This window comes from Podarcis filfolensis, assembly GCF_964270895.1.
Source record: "Podarcis filfolensis genome assembly, chromosome: 3".
Classification (NCBI taxonomy): Eukaryota; Metazoa; Chordata; class Lepidosauria; order Squamata; family Lacertidae; genus Podarcis; species Podarcis filfolensis.
In genome coordinates, this window is record NC_139606.1 from 70,261,047 (window position 1) to 70,271,431 (window position 10,385).

The window sequence follows — 10,385 nt, forward strand, 5'->3', positions numbered from 1 at the left end:
CTTTCTGCTGCTAATGTTTGCCAAAGGCTCTCCCCAAAAACCCAGATATGCAATGATAACAGCACTCCAGGCTGAAAACCACACAGGCTATACTCACCCCATTCTTCCTATGGCTTCCACAGTTGGCCACTAACTCTAGGTAACAATTATTTCCTGCAAGACAGTCATGGTACTTCCACACTATACATTTACTGTGTGACCACTGTGTGTTTACTCACATTTTACAGAGCATAATATCGTGGAAACATTGCTCCCCCCCTTATGCTTTCCCTGTAGTTCTTCCCCTTTTTCTCAGACCTCAAAAGATCTATGGTTTACCATTTCCACCCCTTCATCCACCTTTTGAATGGAAATACAATCTCCTCCTTTCACAATATTACCCAGCATCATTCAGTAAAGCGGAAAATTGGAAGATCCAGGACGTACAAAATGAAGTTGTTGATTATACAACACAGAGCTCATCTCTGGAATTTAACACAAGATGCAGTGACAGTCACCCACAGGAATGGTTTTTTAAAATGAATTAGACAAATTCAAGGAGGATAAGGCTATTAATGGCTTCTAGCTATGAGGGCTATGCACTGCCTCCAGTATCAGAGGCAGAAGGGCTCTGAATACAAGTTGCAATACAAGCTATCACATTCAAGTGCTGCTTGAAGGCTTCCCATGGGCATCTGGTTGGCCGCTGTGAGAACAGGATGCTGGAGTACATTGGTCTTTGGCCTGATCAAGCAAGGCTCTTCTCATATTCTTCTTAAGAACTGAGACAACTGACAGGAGGAGTGGCCTAATGACGACATGGCTAATGAAGCCCTACCATTTCCTGTTTGCAGTGCCACGCTGCAATGTTAATTCCTTTATTACTTTTCAATTAGAGGTTGCCAGTTTTGAGGGGCTCCTCATGGAAGCAGCAGCAGGGCAGCACTTCACAAGCTGTGTGTGGGCTTTACATCTTCCTTTGGCAATTGCTCTCCGCTCTGCCGCACCACCCTGCTTCCCAGAAGAGGCCTGCATAGTAGAAAAGCAAATTCTCAACAACATTAAAGATCCTAATATGGAAGCATAAAAACTTAAGAGCAGCCCTCCTGGATCAGGCCAGGAACTCTTCTAGTTCAGCAGCCTGTTCTTACAGAGGCCAACCAGATGTCCAAGGTAAGCACACAAGCAGGATCCGAGCATTCTCCTTCCTGCAGTTTGTAGCGCTAGTCAAATCCACTACTCAAGTCTCCATGTTATACCTCGGGTTAAATGTGCTTCAGGTTGAGCATTTTCAGGTTACACTCTGTGGCGACCCGGAAGTAATGGAGTGTGTTACTTCCGGGTTTCGCTGCTCGCGCATGCACAGATGCTCAAAATGACGTCACGCACATGCGCGGAAGCGGCGAATCGCGGCCCATGCAGACACGGGTAGCATTCACTCCAGGATGCGAACGGGGCTCCGGAACGGATCCCATTCGCATCCAGAGGTACCACTGTATATACGTGCAGCAGGGTGCCCTTAAGTACAAACAAGGAAGAATGAATGAAGCTTTGTACTTTCTGAAGGTCATGGCAGAACTCCACCTGATCACATTCTGCACTTTGCTTTTTATCTATAAATTAACCATATCTCACTCCTTCCTAAAGCTCTGCAGTGACAACAGCAGGATATGCCATAAAAATTGCAATACTTGTGCTATGTCCTTAAATGCCTTATTTCATAGTGCAATCCTGTGCATGCCTACTCAAAAGTAAGTCCCACTGGGTTCACTAGGATTAACTCCCAGGCATGTGGGCATAGGATTGCAGCCTCCATTTCCCATATTGTGGCTGAAGAATCACTGAATGCAAGTGACCTTCATTTTTCTTGCCTAGAAGGCGGGTTGATTCAGAAAGACATCACTAGACACTCATATTTACAATGACCCAGGGACAAATTCATCTGTGGATGTGACAGCTTGCTTTAAAAGCTTCCTCAAAGATATAGTCACCTGCATAATGACCCATTTATACTTTCTGGACTTGTGTGGCTGTGTTCTTAGCTGCTTCTGGCAGTCTTTCCTGAACATCTGCCAGAAATACTTCATTTAATAAGATAAAGTGTAAAATATTTGCTCCCTTAGTATCTAGACAGAACTGTTGGATGCCACATTGTGACAGTTAACACAGGATTTATAAGGGGAAATAGTAAGGTTGAACAGAACATTTATGAATATTTCTTTTCATTTCCCTCTACATATCCCTGGAAAACACCCACGTGACAGAGATTTTCTTGTACAACAGAGCAGCAACAGCAGAAGTGATAAAACTGAAAATCTCATTGGGTCATGCAGTTAGCAAATCCTCACAAACATTGCTGAAATTTCTGGAAATTTGGAAGTCATTTGGATGGTTGGGGCTGGAATAGTTGTTTTCAATTTAAGACAAGGGGTTAAGACAATAGAGCTGGATTCCTAGAATAAGCTATGTCACACCCCCTCTTCTCCTATGAGAGAGAAGTGAAGTCTTCTGACCAAGACAGACATGCCAAAGCAAGCCCCAGGCTTAGGGCATGTGTTTAAAGCTATCTTTCAATATTTCCCTCCCCCAAAAGGCACACTCCTCCATTGTCTCCCATGACAGACAGATGCCAACAACCCCATCTGCCCGCGGACTGTCTCGCCAGAGTGGTGCATGCTTTAGTTATCTCTCGCTTGGATTACTGCAATGCACTCTATGTGGGGCTAACTTTGAAGGTGACTCAGAAACTACAACTAATCCAGAATGTGGCAGCTAGACTGGTGACTGGGAGCGGCCGCCGAGACCACATTAACACTGGTCTCGAAAGATCTACATTGGCTCCCAGTACATTTCTGAGCACAATTCAAAGTGTTGGTGCTGATCTTTAAAGCCCTAAACAGCCTCAGTCTAGTATACCTGAAGGAACATCTCCACCCCCATCGTTCTGCCTGGCCGCTGAGGTCCAGCACCGAGGGCCTTCTGACGGTTCCCTCACTGCGAGAAGCCAAGTAACAGGGAACCAGGCAGAGGGCCTTCTCAGTAGTGGCACCCGCCCTGTGGAACGCCCTCACACCAGAACAACTACCAGACTTTTAGATGACATCTGAAGACAGCCCTCTTTAGGGAAGCTTTTAATGTTTAACAGACTGCCCAGAGTGGCTGGGGAAGCCCAGCCAGATGGGCAGGGTATAAAAAATAAATTATTAATTATAATTATAATTATAATTATAATAGAAGACTTCTTGTCTTCTATTTAACTCTCCTGTTCCAAAATAATTCCCCAGAAAAAGTTGGTGTTGTCTCAGGAAGTATCTGCTTCTCTGCTTCTCTCTAACTTGGCATTATTGTGTTTTATAATAGCAATGTGTTGGTGGAGCTCTTTTCCACAAACCAAAAGATGCTCCCTGGATTTCTTAGGGGAATGTTTCAGATGATGTCATTCACAGAGTGTCCTGCACCTCTACACACATTGAAGACAGCCTGATCCAAAAGCCTCAGAAGAAATTAAGAACAGAATGCAAAGTGTAGGTTTACACAACCTGTCAGTTTGTACATTAAAAAGATTGAAGTTGTTTCATCTAACAGTTCCTGGAAAAACAACTAATGTCAGCCCTTGTTCAAGCTGTATGTTTCAAACAGATTCTGTCTTGAACATTGGAGGCGGAGAGAATATAAAAGAAGAATGGAGTTGCCACAAGATTTCACTAAATTACTTTGAATGTGCTCCAATAACTATCACAAGTCCACTCAGTACAGTAACAATAAAGAATACTGTAAACTTCACCATTCCCATATGCAATCTCTATTTAAATGATGTTCAGGACAAAAGCTAACACCCTTCATAAGACCATGAACTCAAAAACATGTGTAGCTTGTACAGGGGGGGAAAGATACATTTACACTACACCCCATTGCAAATATGAAATTTGGTGAGCCTCAGAGGAAAGGCTTGTGGGTGTCCAATTGCCAGTTTTTGTTGTCAAGTTATTGAAGTATTAAAGGTCATATTTAATGTCCATCACCCACAATCCTGACCCAAACAACACCCAGTCTCTGCACTATCCACTTTATGTGACTGGTGAAAAGGTTTCTCTTCTATGAAAGCTCACACAACAATAGGTATGTAGCTTTAAACTATAGGATACTTTTGTTACTTTCATTTATTCCTTTAACTATTCATAATCAGTACTTTTCATAAAATGTATCGGGGTGCCTTACAATTTTTTAAAAATACAATAAAATCAGTTTATAAATAGCCGTAAAACTTAATTAAAACATCAATAAAACTTCAGTAGGAACTGGCTGGTTAAAAATTCAGATTATGAGGTTCTGTCTAAACACTACAGTTTTCTGAAATAGCTTAATTCCTAGCCCTCAATTTACTATGAGCAAAGATTTCCAATGCAATCCCAGTATGTACACAACTTCAGGAACCAAAATAAATTTATTGAAAACCATAATACTGTATTTTAAAATCCCATAATCTTAATTCCATTTTGCAAGGAAGTAGGGAATGTAAGAGCTCTGACTCAATTCTGGAAGTATGAGGGTCACAGATCAGCTTGCTAGATGAAACGTAATAGTCTCTTACATAAGTAGCCATGAAAAGTACCTGTATGCAAAACAATAATTATGCCTCGCTTGCAACACAGATTCATCACATTGACATTGTGGCTAGAGTCTGGATTACATTGATTATATCTTTATGCATACCCCACCTTTTTCCCTGATGGGACTCAAAGTGACTTAGAGATAAAAATAAGAACTGCTAAAAACAAAGAAAAAACAATCATTAAAAAAGAATTAAACATTGATAAATCTATACACACACACAAAATCTATTAAACCCATACCAGTAATTACAACCAGCCCTTTCATTAAAAACAGTCCATTCCTAAAAGCCTGTTGAAACAAGAAGGTCTTCACCTGCTGGCAGAAGGACAAGGAGGGAGCCAGTCTAGTTTCTCTAGGGAAGGAGTACCAAAGTCTGGGAGTAGCCACTAACAAGGCTCTCTCCTGCATCCAAGTGTGCCTGTGAGGGTGGTAGGACTGAGTGAAGGGCCTCCTTCTATTCCATCCCCTCAGAAAACCTTTAGCCAGGCTCCTATGTTTGATACTCACCAAGGTCAGAGCCATAGCTCAGTAGAGCACCAGCTTTAGGTGCAGAAGGTCCCCCACAGAATCTCCTGCATCTCTAGGGAGAATTGTGAAAGACCTCTGCCTTGAACCCTGGCGACCCATTGTCCATCTGTGTGGACCAGCCTCCCTCCACCAGGAGCCCTCCGACTCCCATCAGCCCCAGCCATTATAAACAGTGGTCAAGGATGAGAGGGGTTGGAGTGGAGTCCAACAACATCTGGAGAGCCACATGTTCTTCTGCCCATGTTTAGCCATGGTTTAGCATTACAGAAATGAGCTAGCAAACTTCAGGCTTGCATGCTGCCCCTCCACAAATAGAATGGAAACTTTCATTTCCATTCTAGTGAATCTTAGTGCAAGAGTTTTCTTTCACTCCCTTTTTTCTCAACCTGAGGGTCCCAAGTTTCTCTAGAGTGCTTCTTTTGCCCATCACTGGGGAAGCCAGTTCCTAGTTCTTACTGCCTTAATTCTCTATGGCTTCCCTTGCTACACCTTGTAGGAAGAGCCTGGCAGTCTGCCACGCCAACAGCTCCTTTGCAGGTTACAGCTTCACTCTGCTCATTGCCTCTCCATTCCATTTTCTCCCTCCCACTTACACAGCAACACTGTCTCCACTGCACAAGCCCTTTTCACTCAGTTTGCTGTATCACCCGCACATTCATATCTTTTCCTCCACTCATGCACACATGCATCTTTGCTCACATTCTTCCATGAGGTTTTTCCATTACTCTCCCAAACTCACCCACTTGCTCACTCCATGTCTCTTTCATGCGTTCCCTCTCTTGCTGTCTTGGTCATATGATCGTGTGTGTAGCTTCCCCCTCCATTTCCTACCTGGGATTCTCCTCTCCTGTGTTAACAGCTGCTGCTTTATGCCTCATGTTTTGTTGCCCCACCAGTGTTTATATTCACCCTCATCTTAGGACTCCTCGCCTCCACCACTGCCCTGCACAAGTTGCAGGGCTTCAAATACAGTTTAACATTGCATTCAAAACCCTAAACTGTGGTTAACAAAAACAAATCAGATTCATAAACTAACCACAACAGCTTGTCTTGGTTTCAGTATAATCACAAATAGTGGTTAATCTAAAACAGAAGAAGCTTCCAAGCTCCTTGTGACCATGCCAAAGACAGAAAGGGAGTGCACAACTCAGCTTATTGCAACTCATTCTCATATGCTAAACTATGGTTTAGTGCTACATGCAAACAAGGTCAAAATGTATTCCAACCAAGGCCAGTGTTGGCATGCATCACACTGAATAGACTTGCTTCAGGTGGCACTGGGGCAGGGGTAGAAGATAAAGGCAAGGCTTGGTTGGTATCTGAATGGTGCAGCAATACCTCTGTGGGTCCCCCCACCCGCCTTTTGGACTCCAGGAAGCAAAATGTTTTTGGACTAGCACCAATTCCATTTCACTACCCCAGGTGCATACACAAGCTTTTAGGGCATTGTGGCCTTCTCCCTGAACTGCAGACATCGAGTGGTGGGGAAGGTGGAAATGTAATGTCCACTAAGCTCTCCTGTATAAGTCAAATAGGACAAAGATCTATCCCAGAACACTAAGACTGTTTCCATGGTTGCTTTCTGAACTTCCTGGTTTAACATCAAAGCAGTGTTGAACAAAAGCTACAGGAAGTATTGCTTTTAACAAACACAGAGCAGATTGCAGCTATTCTGTCTACAGTTCAACCAGGCCACAACCAGCATATTCTGAAGGTGCAGTGCTTTGAGAAATGCAGAGATTATTTGAGGCATGCATTTGCCCTCCCTAAAAGTAAGCACCTGTGCAGCTGTGACCTGAAAGGCCTTTAAGTAAATTTCTCTAGTCACTTAAGGCAGCATAGCCAAACTTCTGCTAGAGTACAACCTGGCTCTTTGCAGTTGGTCACAGCTGCCCACTGAAGTTAATGGGCTAATGACTATGAGGGGCTTCTGCATAGGATGCTATGCATGTTCCATTAACTACACCGATTTAAATTAAGATGCATTGCATCCCTGGAGTTCAAAAACCTCTGAAGTTCAAAAGGAGCCACAAAGGGCAACTTGAATAGCCCTATGGAAGTTGCTCTGTTCCGCTCCTTTAAACCTTGGGAATAATTTCACAGAAATAACCCAAGAATGTTAAGGTCCTAAACTAAAGGAACAGGAATCTTACACATTCTTAAGTTTAGACAATCCTTATTATCACATGATGCATTATGTTATCTTGCCACCAATACCAATAATCAATAACAGTTCACACAAACACACAAAGTTTTGCAACAAATATACCTAGAACAGGCATGTGCAAGCAGCAGATTGCGATCTACCGGTAGATCCCTGGCTGATCCTGGTAGATCGCGGGATCCTTATTGACCATGGGATGAAATAAAGTTTACCAAAAGTTAACAAATAAAAGCTGAAGAACTCTGGGCAATCCTCCGGGGGGGGGGGGAAGCTCAAGAAATCTGGGCAATCCACCCACCCCATGCATGTTCCTCATCCATCCAATGACAATGGGTAGATCACTGCCAGTTTTTTTTATACAGGGAGTAGATCACAGTCTCTAGGGAGTTGGATGTACCTGCCCTAGAAGCTACAGTAAAAGGTGGAAGATCTATATAAGCTAAATATTCCACTATCACCCTGGTCAGTGACGGAAATAAATCAATTCATTCGATATTCCACTAGGGAAGATTACATCATCCCTGGTCTTAAGCAGCACTAGCAAACATTCTTGACAGTGGCAAGAAAAACTCCTCCATTCTGGCACAACTTCACATGTGCAAGCAGCAATTCCCACCCTTGGCTCTAAAATGTTGAATCCACAATTACAGATCTGGGGAGAGACAGGCTGCGTCTCCTTGAGCACCCTGTTGCATTTCATCAGCCAAAGCTCATTATTTTAGACAACCACCACCTCCCGTTGGTGGATGGCAAAGCAACTTCAGCAAAGCGGCCGTCCATAGATTGTCACAAATGTCTGCTTTCCTGGGCAACCCCGTTCCCTCCCCCACCTGCTCCTCGCCGAACGTGAGAAGGCAACCAACGCGTGTCCGACCCTGACACAAACGCACCCATCCGAAACACACAAGGGACATTGCCGGGTGTCATTCTGAAGTCTGTATGGTGACGATGGTCTGGTGTTTCCATGGAAACGGGGAAGAAGGGAAGCTGGAGCGGAGCATGCTGCACGGCGCACAAGGAGCCAACATGTAGCAGGAAGATGCTCGTTGCCTCCAGCTGCCCGGCTTCCCCCTGCCCCACATAATGAATGGAGATAAGGGGTGTTTGGGTGGGGAGACGACGCGAGAGAGCAGAAGGAAAATCCCACTAATGCGAGCGAGCTCTTCCACGGACACGGCCGGCTCCAAAGCACCCAAACCCTGTCCCTCCTGAGAGCTAAGCAAGCGACTTGCACCCATTGGAGACGCTTCTGCGCTCAGAGAGGACCAGGGCTGCCCCCCCCCCCCCGCCCTGCACGCCAACCTCCCCAGAAGGAAGCTGCGAAGAAGAGTTGCCGGGACACGTACCTGGAGCAAGGCAGCCCTCGGCATCGGCGCGGGGCGAGAGCAAAGGCGAGGGGAAGGAAGGCGGGCTCCGCCCTCGGGGTGGGTCCCTTCGCAAAAGGAAAACAGGCTCCTTCGCTGACGCTCCGCTCGGTCACTTCCTTGCAAAGCGGCAGAAGGAGAGAGAAAAATGGGGGCTGCTTGCCGCCAAAGGGGGCTGCCCCGCCAAACAGACACAGGGAGACCCCCCCCCCCAAAAAAAACACTTGGCTTTCAGCTGTTGCAGAAGCCAATCTCAAAAAAAGCCCTTGGTGGAGCATCTTTGCCTTCCCCTCTGCTAAGACGCACACGGCTCTTGCAGAAAGAGCCTCGTGTCCTGCCCAGAGGAGCGTGGCCTCCAAATTAGATCATTATTCATCACCTGGAAAGTTCATCAACAGCTGTGAGAGGTCAGCTCCATCAGGCCTCCTCTCCCCTCACCTGGGAGCAACCACGCCATCAGGCTGCCTCAGAGGGAGAGACAAAGGAAGCAACGAGGCTCATTATACCAGCTTTGCTGGAAGCCCAGCTCCATCAGGCATGCCATGTCCCTGGAACTGTGCTACCTGCTCAAACGTTTAGAAATCTGTGATGGAGTTTGGAATTCCCCCATCCCTCTGCCTCCCTCATCCCGTGTGTGTGTGTGTATTTTTCTTTCAAGATTATAAGCCTGTAGGTAGGGACTTTCTTATTTCGTTTGTATGCAAACCACTCTGGGAGTCTTTTTGGCCAAAGAGTGCAGTACAAATGTTCGAAATAAATAAAAAGGAAAAGAAATTTAGTGTGTTACCATTACTCAGAACGACAAAGGTATCTGATTCCTTTTTTTTATTTTTTACTTTTCAAGTTTGTCTTTAATGGCAGTAGTTTTGAAAAGTCAAATGAAAAAAGGAACACTCATAAGGTAAAACTACATTTCCATTCAAGTTACCAGTAGCAGCAGAAATACATAAAATATAGGGATACTCAAGAATGCAGTATAATTTTAAAAATCTATTTAAATCACTTTATATTAAATTTTGCACGACGTACTGCTTAAAAAACAAGAAATTTTAATGACATCTTTTTTAAAAAGAAAAGAAAGCACTGTCATGTGAGTCTAGATCTTAAACAAGGCATTCAATAAAATTAGGACAAAGGGGTTAACATAAGAAAAAGGTTAGTCCCACAAAACCTTAATTGTAGTCTACAAAAGTTCAACCCCCCCTCCCCAATTCAAAGAGCTCTGTTAACAGAGGAAACAGGGGGAAAGGGAAGCATTTACCAATATATGAAATGAATGAATGAATTTTCAATAGAATCCAAGCGGTGTTTTTTTTTTTTATTTAAATGCAAACTGCTCTTAAACACTAAAGTGACAAGTGCTAACTGGTGCGTGGAAGCTTTTGGCTCTTGACTCCAGATGCAGTCCAAGCCAATGTACATTTACTTGGAAATATCTTATCCCAAATCCTATGTAATACGTACATGGAACCATTGGAAGCAGTCATTAGGAGTTTCAGAAGGCTGAAAACAGCAAAAGTATTTTATAAAAAATCAATACTGGGCAAGGAATTGGGAATTATAAGATCAATGTCATAATGTAAGTTTTCTGTTTTAGTCTTCTCCGATACAATAAAGTCTATTACATAGCAGTTTCAAAATAATGGATCTGGTAAGCCTCATCCATTAACATTTATATCTGCTTTTTATATAATAATAATAAATCTTAAGAATGTCTAGTTAGGAACTAATTGTTT